The sequence below is a fragment of the Hemicordylus capensis genome, chromosome 11, assembly GCF_027244095.1.
Source record: "Hemicordylus capensis ecotype Gifberg chromosome 11, rHemCap1.1.pri, whole genome shotgun sequence".
Taxonomy (NCBI): domain Eukaryota; kingdom Metazoa; phylum Chordata; class Lepidosauria; order Squamata; family Cordylidae; genus Hemicordylus; species Hemicordylus capensis.
In genome coordinates, this window is record NC_069667.1 from 5,468,533 (window position 1) to 5,483,761 (window position 15,229).

At 48.2% G+C, this 15,229-nt stretch overlaps 1 protein-coding gene across 3 annotated transcripts in view; it reads right to left on the reverse strand.

Annotated features, from left to right (window-relative positions):
• PAK3 (p21 (RAC1) activated kinase 3) overlaps window positions 1-15,229 on the reverse strand; it is a 148,709-nt gene that overhangs the window by 64,870 nt on the left and 68,610 nt on the right. The window lies entirely within an intron of this gene.

The following is a 15,229-nucleotide window of genomic DNA, read 5'->3' on the forward strand; positions in this document are numbered from 1 at the left end:
TAACGAGAGCATTCACCCTCTGAGATCATTAGCATTAAAAGATCATCAAACCCTCGTCTCAGATCCTTTGTCTGTCGTCAAAAGCAAAGAGTTTCGCTTCTTGTTAAATTTCACACTACGGAACATTTCAATGATGACCAATCAGCAGACAACTGTGTCGGTTACTGTATTCATTTGTCAACAAAGTCCATTTGCTTAGCTAGCCCTCCAAGGGGATTTGGGCCCACAAAGGCTTCTATTAATGGGTTTCTGGCCCAATTTGCCAATGATGTCATTGTTTCCAAGGTCTTGAAAGGAGCACTATTTTTCCCCCCAGAGATGATGCTTCAGGCTCAGTTTCAATACCAATATAAAGCTCCATTCTTTCCTGCAAAACCAATATGAGATGATCAGCTAAACTGCTTAATGGAGGGGTTCTCAAACATGGGTCCTTACATGCTGTTGGACTACAACTCCCATCATGATGGGGAAAACAAAACAATGCAATACATATAGATATTTTTTAGCCAAGATAGCTAAATGGAACTTCCATATTCAGGGGCAGTATACCTAGCTTGCCATTGCTGGAATCAGTGTTGGACTAGACCATGGGTGGGCTAACTTGGCCCTCCAGCTGTGGTTGAACAAAAACTCCCTTCATTTTAGCTCCCACCATCCTAGCAATTTATTGTGGTTGGGGATGATGGGAGTTGTAGTCTAACACCAGCTGGAGGACCAAGGTAGCTCATCCCTGGACTAAACAGACACTAACCCAACAGAAAAATTCTTATGTGTTTTTTTTAATTGAACCCATGTCTCTGTTCTTTTATTTCTTCTCTCTATCTTCTTTAAATTCACACTTCAACCAATCCTATATTGAGAAGTAAGAAAAATTAACTATCATCTTGATAGAACTTTCCCCATAGCTTTATTGCATATAGTTGCCAGTGTTTGCACTGGTTCTTCTCCTGTGCTGTTACTGCCTGCCTGACATGCAGAAATCAACCAGGTGAAGTTACATTGGTACACAGGAAATGGCCTTAAACTGAGCCAGACCCTTAGGAACAAAGGAACATAGGAAGGAGCCATATACTTCATCAGACCATAGGTCCATCTAGCTCATTATTGTCTACACAGACTGGCAGCGGCTTCTCCAAGGTTGCAGGTAGGAATCTCTCTCAGCCCTATCTGGAGATGCTGCCAGAGAGGGAACTTAGAACCTTCTGCTCTTCCCAGATCGGCTCCATCCCCTGAGGGGGAATCTCTTCCAGTGTGCTCACACTTCTAGTCTCCCATTCACATGCAACCAGGGTGGACCCTGCTTAGCTAAAGGGACAAGTCATGCTTGCTACCACAAGACCAGCTCTCCTCTCCAATCTAGGTCAGAACTGTCTACACTGACTGGCAGCAGCTCTCCAAGGATTTAGGCAGAGGTCTGTCTCAGCCCTACTTGGAGATGCTGCCAAGGATTGAACCTGAGATGCAAGCAGATGCTCTACCACTGAGCTACAGCCCCATCCAAGTTTTTCTCATTGCTTCATCTCTGTGTCAAGGAAAGTGCCACAGGATAGATTTCTGTGCCTTGGCTCCACTTGTAGCTAAAGACACAGGCGTACGGTCAGTTTTTAAAAGTTGGCAACCTATTATCCTGAGATAAACTGAGAGAGAGAGGTAAAACCTTGAGTTCTGCTTGTGTCGTCAGTCAGCAACACATAATTGCTACCATTAACAAATAATTCAAGGCTGTTTTAGAGTTTAGGGCTCTGTCCCTTCTCACAGCGGCACCCTTGCAGGCAAACTGTTATGCCACTGCGTACTAAAAGAAATAAGGGTAGAAAGGACAGAAGGGAAGAAAAACTGCTATGCTGTATGTCCACTACCACCAGAGGGGGCGGTTGGCGGGTATACACAGAAGAGTCTTCTCTGTTGATACAGTTAGACTGCGGAACCCCTCCCCACAAGATCATTTTAGCATCCTCATAAGAACATAGGAAGCTGCCATATGCCGAGTCAGACCACTGGTCCATCTAGCTCAGTATCGTGTACAGCAACTGGCAGCAGCTTTTCCAAAGTTGCAGACAGGAGTCTCTCTCAGTCTCAGCCCTATCTGGAGATACAGGGAGGGAACTTTGAACCTTCTGCAGGTAAGAATGCAGGTGTGCTTCCCAAAGAACCCCACAGTGCTCACAGGTCTCTCATTCAAATGCAAAGCAGGGCAGTCCCTGCTTAGCAAGCGGGCGATTCATGTTTACTACCTTGAGACCAACTCAGTCTAACCTACCTCACAGGGTAGTTGTGAGGAACATAATCATGTTGACTGCCCTGGGCTCCTTGAAGGAAGGTAAAGGTAAAGTGTGCTGTTGAGTCGGTGTCGACTCCAGGGAACCACAGAGCCCTGTGGTTGTCTTGGGTAGAATACAGGAGGGGTTGACCATTGCCTCCTCCCACGCAGTATGAGATGATACCTTTCAGCATCTTCCTATATCGCTGCTCCCCAGTATAGGAGTTTCCCATTATCTGGGAAACAGAGCGGGACGCAAATGTAAAAATAAATAAATAATCTACCACTCAACCCAGAGAAAGTAACAGAAGGAAATGGGAGGTGAGGGGAAGAAGATGTGTTTTGTTCAATTCCACGTAGCTCAGCTTACAAACTTCACTCGAATCAACAACCGACAACGCAATCTACATTCCCGGTTTGTTAAGAGGCCCTGACAAGGTTGTAAGGACAACGGCAGCTCAACTTGGTGTTTGTCAAGAGCTTCTCAATCCGTTCTGTATTTGGCTACTTTATCAGCAGTAGAACGGAGACAAACATGAGTGTCCCTCAACGCCTCTCTCCGTACAACCTTGGCCGGGACCCTGGAGGAATCCACTCTCCTAACTTCCAGCCCGCTCTGTCATGACATGGCAGGGGCTCTCATCTAGCACAATCCAGGATCTGGGTTTGAAGAACACTCCTTCCCTACAGTGCAAGCAATTACTTACTTCTTTACACCAAAAAGCTTCAGAAAGACTTCTTAACACATTAGAGTTCAAGAACTTACACAGTCGCGTCTGAAGGAACATAGGAAGCTGCCATAGACTGAGTCAGACCCTTGGTCCATCTAATGCAGAATTGTCTACACAGACTGGCAGTGGCTTCGCCAAGGTTGCAAGCAAGAGTCTCTCTCAGCCCTATCTTGGAGATGCTGCCAGGGAGGAAACATGGAACCTTCTGCATGCAAGCAGGCAGGTGCTTTTCCCAGAGCAGCCTCATCCCTCAAGGGGAACATCTTACTATGCTCACACACATCGTTTCCCATTCAAATGCTAACCAGGGCAGACTGTGCTTAGCAAAAGGGACATGTCATGCTTGCTACCACAAGACCAGCTCTCTGGATAGTACATGTCTACTCCAGGCCCATATCAGCATTTCAGGGAAATTCCAAAAAACAACAACACACCATATGTGCAATGCACACACACCCCATTTATTTATTTTAATCAAGTTCATGCCCCGTTTCTATTAGAAATATCCAACTGAGGTCACACAAAAAACCACCGATCACCCAATCAAACACAGGCAGCCATAACACTTAACATTCAAGAGAAAGTACAAGATCTGAAAAGCAGACCAGATTTAATCAAACAATACAAACTGCGGCGGGACCAACCTCCACTTTTATCATTTCATGGACTGTTTAAGGCTTTTTTGTAGTTGTTCTCTGCCACTGAAATCATCCTGCCAGTGAAATGATCCAAGTGGAGGTGCTTCCGCTTACCTGTCTGGGCAGGGCATATAATAAAGGAGGCACCTGTTCGGAGATGGTCCTCTCCCTGGCTCCCACACACCTGATCTCTGATGGCGCTGGCACCCAGAGGAGAGCATCTGGGGCAGATCTTAAATTCCAGGTCAGTCTCGGTAGGAGAAGGCATCTTTTTAAGGATCCTCATCCCAAACCGCCTGGGGTATCAAAGGTCAAAAAGAGCCTCTCGAACTGAGCCCAGGAATCATGGGTGGGCCTTTCATGAGGCAAAGGTGAGGTGGTCAGCTCAGGTAAAGGTAGAGTGTGCCATCGAGTCGATTTCGACTCCTGGCGCCCACAGAGCCCTGTGGTTGTCTTTGGCAGACTCCAGGAGGGGTTGACCATTGCCTCCTCCCGCACAGTATGAGATGATGATGCCTTTCAGCATCTTCCTAAATTGCTGCTGCCCAATATAGCAGCAGTGGGGATTTGAACCAGCAACCTTCTGCTTGTTAGTCAAGCATTTCCCTGCTGCGCCACTCAAGGTGACGTCAGCTCAGGTAGTGAGCATGATCGAGGGTAGCGAGCATGAATTGTCCCCTTTGCTAAGCACAGTCTGCCTTGGTTTGCATTTGGATGGGAGAAAATGTGCACACTGGGCTCATGGCGAAGAAGACCTCCTCTTAAATACCGTGGGCCTAATCAAGTGAGTTTAATCAAGAACATAAATGCCCAGTAGATTATATATGCAGTGCAGTCCAGACACATAAGAGTCAGTGCATAGTTTAAAACATGCAATCATCAAATAATTATAGCGTTTCACAGGTCAGATTGACTCAGAATATCACAAATTCATGGTCATTACTTAAAAGCAAACAATCACCATAGCAGAACAGGGCCATTATTTAGTATCATAAGTATCTCTTATCTCTTGGGTGGCTCCTGAGAAAAGCATGGTTTGGTATGAACCAATTTTATCCTGCCCGGTCAGAGGAAAGCAGAGCTACACAAAACCTGTAGATCTGTTGCTATTGGCCACTACGGTTGTCGATTGGGGTTTGAGGATGGTTGTCAGCCATCCTGAGGCCTCGAAGATGGTAAGGCAGGATGTGAAATATTTTCAGAAATGAAATCAAATGGGCCGCCTTGCCACTGAGATGCAAAGCTCAACGATGCACTTTCATGGCAACTGAAAGGAGAGCAATACAGATCCTAGTTCCCTTTCCTGAATGGGGCTTTGGCCAGACAGTATGAAATTACATCACTTGCACGGTCTTGATGCCTCTTTAGACAGCACCGCTTTGGGTTACACCATGACCCAAACCGCTTCAAGTTGAGCTCATACTGGCTCTAAATGAGATGCCGTGACAGAACCTGACTCAAGGGGAAACAACACACAAAGGCATGAGCTCCTGCAGCAAAATAAAAGGTGCAGACAGGGGCCCTGGGATCAGATCCGTACTGTAAGTATGAGACAGCATTTCCTCCGCCTTGGTGGAAGTTTCCATTAGAGCCCAAACCGAATTCTTTACACATTCCCAATTCAACCCACCTTCAGAATCCGATTGCCTGGATTTCAAACTTTTTTCAAATGTTGCAGTAGAAATTTGACTTAAGAGAGATTTTTTTGGGTGGAGGGGATCCTATTTTTGGTTGATTTATTTGAAGGCAATCCTATCAAAACTAACTGGCTAAATGCACTTCTGCATACATTTCCCCTTTGTGAAATACAAATACATCCATTGGGAATGTTGCGGGGGGGGGCGAATCTCAGGAACTACTGATTCACATTTTTGCAAGATAAGCTAAACTCTTTTAGTGATTTTGCTGGCACAGCCTGGCTGAGAAAATCTCAGATTATTTCTAGCCCCAAAGGAATATAAGAATATGTCAGACCATTGCTCCATCTAGCTCAGGATTGTCTACACCAGGGCTACTCAATCCCCCCACCAGCTGTTTTTGGACTACAACTCCCATAATCCCCAGCCACAGTGGCCAATAGCCAGGGATTATGGTAGCTGTAGGCCAACATCTGCAGGAAGGCCTAAATTGAATAGCCCTAGACTACACGGACTGGCAGCAGCTCTCCAAGGTTTCAGGCAGAAATCTTCCCCAGGCCCACCTGGAGATGCTGCTAAGGACTGAACCGGGGACCTTCTGTTTGCAAAGCAGATGCTCCTCCACTGGAGAGCACAAGAAGTGTGGAGTGTCAACTGGAGCCTCTGGACCGGCTTCAAGGCTGGAGGCCTGGAAAGGGGTGAAGCTGGAGAAGAGCTGGTCTTGTCGGAGTGAGCATCAAGTGGCCCCTTTGCTAAGGAGGGCCTGCCCTGCTTTGCATTTGGATGGGAGACATGTGAGGAGTGTAAGATATTCCCTTTAAGGGATGGGGCTGTAGCTCAGCGGAAGAGCATCTGCTGGCTTGCAGAAGCTCCCAGGTTCAATCCGTGGCAGCATCTCCAGGTCAGGCTGGGAAAGACTCCTGCCCGAAACCTTGGAGAGCTGCTGCCGGTCAGTGTAGACAATACTGAGACAGAGGGACCAAGGGCCTGACTCCGTCTCAGCTTCCTATTCCCTATGTAAGAGCAAAAGGTGTTTTGTAGACTCCAAGTTGATCCTTAACACCCGGTTGTGTTCAAAGAAGGGGGGGGAGGGGATAGGTTGTGGTTGTCAACAGGGGGAACGGGTGTTCACGTCGTGATTTAAAATGTCAAGCAGCCTTGCTGGGTGAAGGATTCCTGGATGAATAGGTTTTTAAAGAAACACTTGACATGTTTGGCTTGGGAGCTTCATTGGAACTGGGTTAGAGCATTGCCATTTTTCGTAATATGTATAGTAAATATGTCATGTATAGTAAATCAGAAATGCATAGAAGTTCAAGCTGTGAACTTCTATGCATTTCCGATTTACTATACATCAACTGGGAGAAAAGCAGGTGTGGGGGGAATGACATGGTGAGGTTCCCTCCCTTCCTCCCTCCCTCCTTGGAATTTCTGTTTCGGTCTGCATGTGCCTGCCCTGAAGCTCAGCCGACACTGTCCTGGATTTCTCTCTCACAGTCCTGTACATGCAACCTAAAGTCCTCCCCGCTGTCGCTAAGAAGGCTCCTCTGGGTCTGCCTTCTGGGCCTTTGCCTTGCCTCCGTGCCCAGCTATAATCTTGCAGAGCCTCATTCCATCCCCTTCCAGAGAGCCCCTTCACCACGGCTAAGCTGCTACCTGCGCACCTGCACAACGGTTTAGCCTGCCAGCGTCCTACAAGGATGTAATTTCATCCCCAGGATCCCATGAACTCCTCTTTGCAAGTCGCAACCCAAGACCCGAGTATGCATCAGGGCCTTCAGGGCCTTGCAGGAGGTGCATAATTTGCTCCAGGGTTTTTGTTTTTGGGTTTTTTTGTTTTTTGTTTTAATTAAAAAGCTGGCTTGTCAAGAGAGGATCAAGATTCTTGTTTGTAAGAGGCAGGTGTAGGGAGGGAAACAAAGAAGAGCAAAGCAGTGGATTGCCACATCATGATGCAAATCACCTTGTTAGAGGGAGAGAGAGGGTGCGTACACGACCATCAGTGCTGTACAGACATTGAGAGCAATTTGGCTAAAGGGATAATTTGTCTGCTTAAAGTTAGGCTGAAGATCAAGGTAAAGCAGTTATCTAGAAAGCTGGAGAAAGAACCTGCAGGCTTCAGCCAAAATTAGTTTGCATTCAGTTTCTTTCCAGGCCCTACTAGAAATGAAAGAACCTAATGAGGTGGATCGTTTACAGATTCTCTAGGAAAGTAGTAAACATGTGTACAAATATATGCACCGAACCACGCAAATCCAAGGCAACTGTTCCCTCTCATCTTTCTCTTGCATCCACTCTTGTATTGTCTAAGCAGACAGAAAATGTCTTTGAGTACTGTGCCTTGTAGGGAGGCCTCAGGCAGAAATTCATCAGGTGCACCTCTCAGAAGTGATTAGGGAAGTGGTGCCTGCTGAATTTCTGTCTGGACGCACCCCTCCCTAGCCCAATGGAAGCTGTGAAAGACCAAGCAGGGCTGTCCCTAGGGCTTTGGCACCCGAGGCGAAGTTTGACATTGGTGCCCCCAGCTGTGAAATACAGAACCCCGGCTTTAATGTCAGCCACACAGGCTGCAATTCATGGGTTGAATGACCAGCCCATGTGGATAACCAGAGAATTACTAGCCTGCGCTGGTTTGGGGATACAGTGAGAGCGAGTCCGCAATCCATTATGGGGGGGAAACTTGAACACTTCAGATATGAGAACATAAGAACAGCCCTGCTGGATCAGGCCCAAGAAGGCCCATCAAGTCCAGCATCCTGTTTCGCACAGTGGCCCACCAGATGCCGCTGGGAAGCCCACAGGCAAGAGCTGAGGGCCTGCCCTCTCTCCTGCTGTTGCTCCCCTGAAACTGGTATTTAGAAGCATCTTGCCTCTGAGGCTGGAGGTGGCCTAGAGCCCTCAGACTAGTAGCCATTGATAGACCTGTGCTCCATAAAGTTATCTAAACCCCTCTTAAAGCCATCCAGGCTGCTCGCTGTCACCACATCTTGTGGCAGAGAATTCCACAAGTTGATTATGCGTTGTGCGGAAAAAGTACTTCCTTTTGTCGATCCTAAATTTCTTGGCAAGCAGTTTCATGATTGCAAAAGATGCTGTTCTTAATTTGGAAACCCAGTCTGAGGCTATTTCTTTCTTTCTTTCTTTTTTTGAAATGACGGCGGAGGCAAGCCATTTGTATTCCCTACCTCAGAAATGCAGTTTATGAGACTGGCTTTTGATTGGGGGCTGAAGAGCAAAGAGGGCTGTGACTTCTGCGGGGGCCGTATGTGCAGGCCCTTTGCGGGGCAGGGGGTAGCATTACATCTTACATCACTGAGCAGTACTTCAAGAGTGTCATACAAGTGGGAGAGAAAGAATAGTTGGCAGTACTATATTCTGACACTGTTTACATGCCCCCCCGCAAATAGGGCCCGGGAACTGCCTAGGTATTGCTAGTGGACAAGCTGATCCTGAGACCAAGGACAACATGGGGTGCACGTAGTGGTTAGCGTGTTGGACTAGGACCTGGAAGACCTGGGTTCAACTTCTCACTCAGCCATGAAACTCAGTGGGTGACTCTAGGCCAGTCACGTATCTCTCAGCCTAACCTACCTCACAGGGTTGTTGTGAGGAGAAACATAACTATGGGTTCCTTGGAACTATGGGTTCCATGGAAGAAGAACGGGATAGAAATGTAAAAATAAATAAAACTAGCTGGGCTGGGCGCAGAATATCTGTGCCTCTAGTCCGCCACTGCCGCTTCTCGCCCCCCCCCCCCCCGCTGCCCCTGCCACCATTTTCCCCCACCACCGCCGTTTCCCAGCATCACCCGCTGCCACTCTCTCCCCGATGCCCGCCACCACCAACATTGTTTTCTTCCTGCCCAGCCTCCGCCGCCTTCTTCCACCCACCTGCCCACCGTTTTCTCTGCCCACCTGCCTGGCTGGCCTCTCACCACCGTTTGCACCGCCTTTTTCCCCCACTGGGCCTCTGGCCCAGCTGCTGCCGCCACCGCCACTGCCATTTTCTCCCCTCCCGCCCGTCCCTGTCACTATCCAGCAGCTCCTCACGAACTCTCGCAAGAGCTGCCACGCATGGGATTAGCAACAGGTCCACCTTAGATAGATAGATAGATAGATAGATAATAATTTGTAAAGTCAGCATAATATAGGAGACTATACAAAGTCCCTATTGCACACAGGGAACAAATGACAAATTTCACTTGAAACTTCCACATTTTTTCAGCCCCAAGAGAAAATGTTACGTACCTTAGCTCTCATCTTAAACCAAGGTTTTCCAATATTTCAATATTCATACGCCTAACACTAAAGGCCCGGCACGAGTCTCTGACTCAGAGTGATTTGGATCGGAGGTTTGCAAAAGATAATCCTGTTGCGGTTTTCTGCCCTTGTGGCGTTGGCCTTCTGGGAACTGCCACCCATGTGTTGTTGTACTGCTCGTTGTATCGGGACGCTAGAGAAGAGCTCATTTCCCCTTGGTTACTTAAATTTCCCAGAAGGTGTGATCTCTTTTATACTTATTACTGCCTCGCGGATTCGAGCCCTGGGACTACAGCAGTTGTGGCTAAATTTTTCTATATTGCCATTAGGTTGAGGTCCCTATTAAGTGCCTAACTGCGAGAGCTGTCTGTTGTTTTTAAATAATTTATTATTATTATTGATTGTAATCTGTCATATTGTGTTTTAGCATTGTTTTATTGACGTATTGTGTATATTTGTTACTACCATTTTTGCTGGCCAATGGCCGTAATAAAACTGATGATGATGACTCAGAGTGATGGAAACCGCTTGATACAAAGAAAACAGTCTTGGCTAAATGCGGCTGGACCTTGTTCAGAGTCAATATGGCCCTGTTTGTCTGCCAGTATTTGTTTGCAGAAGGGTCCCCTCAGCCTTCAAGGGGAGAGCTGAGAATGGCTTTGTCAGTTCTGGCAAGAAAGAAAGAAAGTTCTGTTTGACTACGCGGCTTCCTGAACGCGGCAAGACGGAGCCGGCTAACGGATCTTTGAAGTAGGTTAAAAGCCATCTCACCTGTAGGCAGCGGAACTCAGGCAAGGCTGCCTCTATACATTATTGAACAGCTCACAATTATTTCATAGCTAATCGTCGTTGCTTGGCCCTGGGGAGTTGGCTGTTAGCTGTTTGCAGACCAAGTTGACTTTAGACTGCCACTTCCCCCCCCCCCAAGGAGATGGGGAACGTGGGTGCAGTTTAAGAGGATGCCTTCCTTGCCATGAGCCCCACCACCTATAGTGGAAATCTGGGGAGGGTCGCCTGTAGTTGCCACTGGCTCGTCGGGTGGCTACTCAGGGACAGGCCTTCTCTGTTGCCACCCGGAGGCTTTCGGATGCACCCCCTGCTGAATTAAGACCTTCCCCATCTCTGGCAGCTTCAAAAAGGTTCTTAAAGCACAATGAGGCCGTGCACATGACCTCCGCGGGAATGGGAGAGGAGAGGAGAGCTGGTCTTGTGGTAGCAAGCACGACTTGTCCCCTTAGCTAAGCAGGGCCCACCCTGGTTGCATATGAATGGGAGACTTGATGTGCGAGCACTGTAAGATATTCCCCTCAGGGGATGGAGTCGCTCTGGGAAGAGCAGAAGGTTCCAAGTTCCCTCCCTGGCAGCATCTCCAAGATCGGGCTGAGAGAGACTCCTGCCTGCAACCTTGGAGAAGCTGCTGCCAGTCTGTGAAGACGATACTGAGCTAGATGGACCAAGGGTCTGACTCAGTATATGGTAGCTTCCTATGTTCCTATGTAGGTGCTCGCCTGCTTTCCCTGACACGCAAGCAGCCACCGTCCTCCCCTCTGCCACACTTCATGCCCACACAAACGGCGGTGCGGCAGAGGGAGATGCTAGGAGGGGAAGGACTTCCCCCCTCCCACATCCCAGGGTGCCCCAGGGCATGAGCACGGTGGCTGCTCTACTGCGGCACAGCAGCTCCTTCCCCCCGCCCCGCCCGGTTCACTGACAAAAATGGCGGTGGGCCGGGGGTGGAAGTAGTTTAACCCAGCAGTGATTACCCAGACGATCGTTGGCCGAGGTTAAGCGAAACATTCACTGGCAGAGGAAGCCAGCGGACGGCCCGTGTTCCTCCTGCCTGTGTTCCCCCACCACCACGCCCCCTGCATCTGACGTCACACAGTGACACCCCTGCGTGGCCCTGTTTGGGAGTGCAGCCAAGCCCCCTGCATCTGAAGTCAGACGCAGGGAGTGTGGCTGGGGCGCCAGGCGCGGCCCCAGATTAACAGTTGCCTGTGTTCTTTGAACCCGTCTGCTTAATGGTGGCTCTGCCCCTGGAACCATGCCCTCCCACTGAATGTCTTTTTTCTACCCACAAGACACCAGAGCGAAGGAAGGAAGCACTGCCGTCATTCTGAATTAACCATCACCGAGTCGCAACCCATTGGCGGCGTGGCACCATCATGAAGCCAGCTCAGAGCGAGGGAATGCTTCCTGCCCTCACTTGGATTCCACCATGATGAAGACACCTAGCCAATGAGATCTGGCCATGTGATGACAATTGAAGTTACATCTGAGAAAGCCATGCTTCCTGCCTTCACTCTGGAGTCTTGTGAGTTTTTTTAAAAAAAGAAGAAGAAAGAACATAAAACAAAAAGTGGCACCCTGCAGTGGCACCTAGTAAGTCGGGCAAAACATTTGCTCTGGTCGTCAGATCCCTCACCTGAAAAACTGCTAAATGGAATCATCTGCGTGTAGCCTGTGTACAAGGCAGTGAAGTTAGGGGAGTAATTCAGCTCAGTCCTAGTTACAGGTACACATTTCCAACCAGTAAAATTATGGAGGGTATGAAATTCTAAACCTACCCAGCCAGCCAATCAGTCAATACAGGTGAAAAATCATAAGAACATAAGAACAGCCCTGCTGGATTAGGCCCCAAAAGGCCCATCTAGTCCAGCATCCCGATTCACACAGTGGCCCACCAGATAGTACTTCAGTGGCTGAGATTCAGCAAAACATTCACCGGCGGAGGAAGCCATGTGGCGGTTTGATTTTAATAGTTTTCATTTCTGTCTGTACAACACAAAATCTATACCAGAACTAAATCTATCTTTACAAGCTCCACGAAGTTCTCAGCAAGGAAATAAGAATGTGTTTGCAGGGAGAGGGGACTACTTCGAGAGGAATATAAGAAAAACAGGAACATAGGACGCTGCCTCATAGACCACCTAGCTTAGTATGTCTGCACTGACTGGCAGGATCTCTCCAGGGTTTCAGACCGCGGTCTTTCCCAGCACTACCTGGAGACGCCACCGATTGAACATGGGACCTTCTGTGTGCAAAGCAGATGCTCTTGCACTGGGCTATGGACCTCCGCATGTACCACAATGCACTGCAGGAGCAATGCAGAGGCAGCCCTCAGTACTGCAGCAGCTCTCCTTTCCCTGGCCCTGCAAGCCACAGGACTCTATGGTTAACATGGCTGCCGGTTGCCCAGGAGCAACGTAAAGCCATTTGGCAGTACAGACGGCAACAAAAAGAAGGTAGGACGGGCTCCATTTTCCTCCCACCTCACTTTTACCCTGGGTAGTGGATTTGGACTAGCCGGGTTTGGAGTTGCTGGGTCGGGAGGCCTCCCAGCTCCCCAGACGACCACAGATTCCTGGGTTAACCCCTTCCTACCCAGGAGTCTGCGGTTGCGAGAACAGGCTCATAGTCACCCCTCCAAAATGCAAGCCAAGGTGGACCTTGCTTTAGGGGACAATTCGTGCTCACTATCACAAGACCGGCTCGGGCCGCAGGGTTGCCATATTCTAGCGTTCCAAATCCGGGTGCCTAATTTGCATATTATGTAAATTGACTTTAAAATAATTTCTGAGCAGAAGAGTGACTGCACGTTTTGCTCCATAACTTTGCTTCTACAAGGGCTAGAGCTTAGCTTTTTAAAATGTATTTTTTAAATGAAAGCTGAAATCCGGGCAAATCTGGGTGGGCTAAGCAATCGGGGTGAGATGCTTAAAATTCGGGCGAAACCCAGAATTCGGGGGGCATGGCAACTCTACCCACCCCTCCCACTCCCACAAGCCTCCCTATGACTTGATTATTATTTCTGAAACAGGATTCTCACGTCTGGATGCACAATGCTCTCCAGACAACCCGCAGGAGGGGTAGGAAAGGGACGACTTGTTCCAAATTGAGAAAACCGTCCTGTCTCTCTCGCTCTCGTTCAGCCCGATTGCCATAGCAACAGACAGCGTGAGCATCTGATCAGGTCACAGTAACCAAGTTGCCTATCAAAAGAGTGTGCTGCACCTACTATTAACATGATTCATGCATATGCTCATTTCCTTCCACCCCACATGCAGTCAAGGTGAGTCACAACACTCCAGTTTGCTGAAATCCTCATCAAGCGCTAGTCTGGATCTTTCCTGCAGTAACAGACGGAGGCTAATTTTCAGAGATATATTTGGATACTATCCTGCTTGGGGCGGGGTGCAGACAGAGTTCCGAGAGAGGAAAAGAGACCTCCCTTCCCGGACCAGGACATCTCAACGGCAGTTGCCGACAAGGGCAACCTTGGAGTTTCTCCCCATAATATCACAGGAACATAGGAAGCTGCCTTATACTGAGTCAGACCATTGGTTCGTCTAGCTCAGTATTGTCTACCCAGACTGGCAGCAGCTAATCCAGGTTTGTAGGCAGGAGTCTCTCTCAGCCCTATCTTGGAGATGCAGCCAGGGAGGGAACTTGGAAGCTTCTGCACGCAAGCATGTGTTTACTCTTCCACTAAGCTATGGCTTGTCGCCTTAGCTAAGCAGGGTCTGCCCTGGTTGCATATGAATGGGAGACTAGAAGTGTGAGCACTGTAAGATATTCCCCTCAGGGGATGGAGCTGCTCTGGGAAGAGCAGAAGGTTCCAAGTTCCCTCCCTGGCAGCATCTCCAAGATAGGACAAGATTTATTTATTTTTAAATAGGACAAGATTTTTTTTATTGAACCAACAAACTACCAAAGCATACAGTACGTTGCCAAAGCACAGTCATATACAAAGTGATTGTTTGTACATGATATATCTACAAAGATTTACACACAAGGATTTGGACACCCACAAGGTTATGAAGTACATGCAGGTAGTACTGTAACTCGGGGTGGGGGATTTCAAGGCACATCAGGTAATCGGGGGGGTTACGCCCAATGTCCATTTCCACAATTTGTCCCATTGCTGTTTAGAAGAGATAGGGCTGAGAGGGATTCCTGCCTGTAATCTTGGGGAAGCCGCTACCAGTCTGGGTAGACAATACTGAGCTAAATAGACCAATGGCCTGTCTCAGTATATGGCAGCTTCCTATGTTCCTATGTACCTAATGTCTGAAGTAGGTTTCAGTTCTCACTTTATTTCAAAGAAGGTGTTTGGAATATCCAACAAATATTTATATACAACGAATACACACACACACACACACACACAAACTGCCTTTCAACAAAAGTTCCCGGAGCAATTTACAAAGGTATAAATAAATAAATAAAATGGGTTCCATGTCCCCCAAAGGGCTCACGATCTAAAAAACAAAACAAGACAGACACCAGCAACTGCCACTGGAGGCATGCTGTGCTGGGGATGGATAGGGCGGGTTGCTCTCCCCCTGCTCAGTAAAAGAGAATCACCACTTTTAAAGGTGCCTCTTTGCTCAGTTAAAGTTGTATCGTCAAGTCGGTATCGGCTCCTGGCGACCACAGAGCTATGTAGTTTTCTTCGGTAGAATACCACTGCCATCTCCCGTGCAGTATGAGAGGATGCCTTTTCAGCATCTTCCTATAATGCTGCTGCTCGATATAGATGTTTCCCATAGTCTAGGAAACAGACTATGGAAAAGCCCTCTGACCCAGCTCCTTTCCCACAGATGATCCCTCTGCATTCTCCTAGGCTAGGTTTTTGCTAACAAACAATCAAAAATTGGGAGCACGCACAGCTCCCGAAGCTAGGTAGGATGTTTGCCCTACC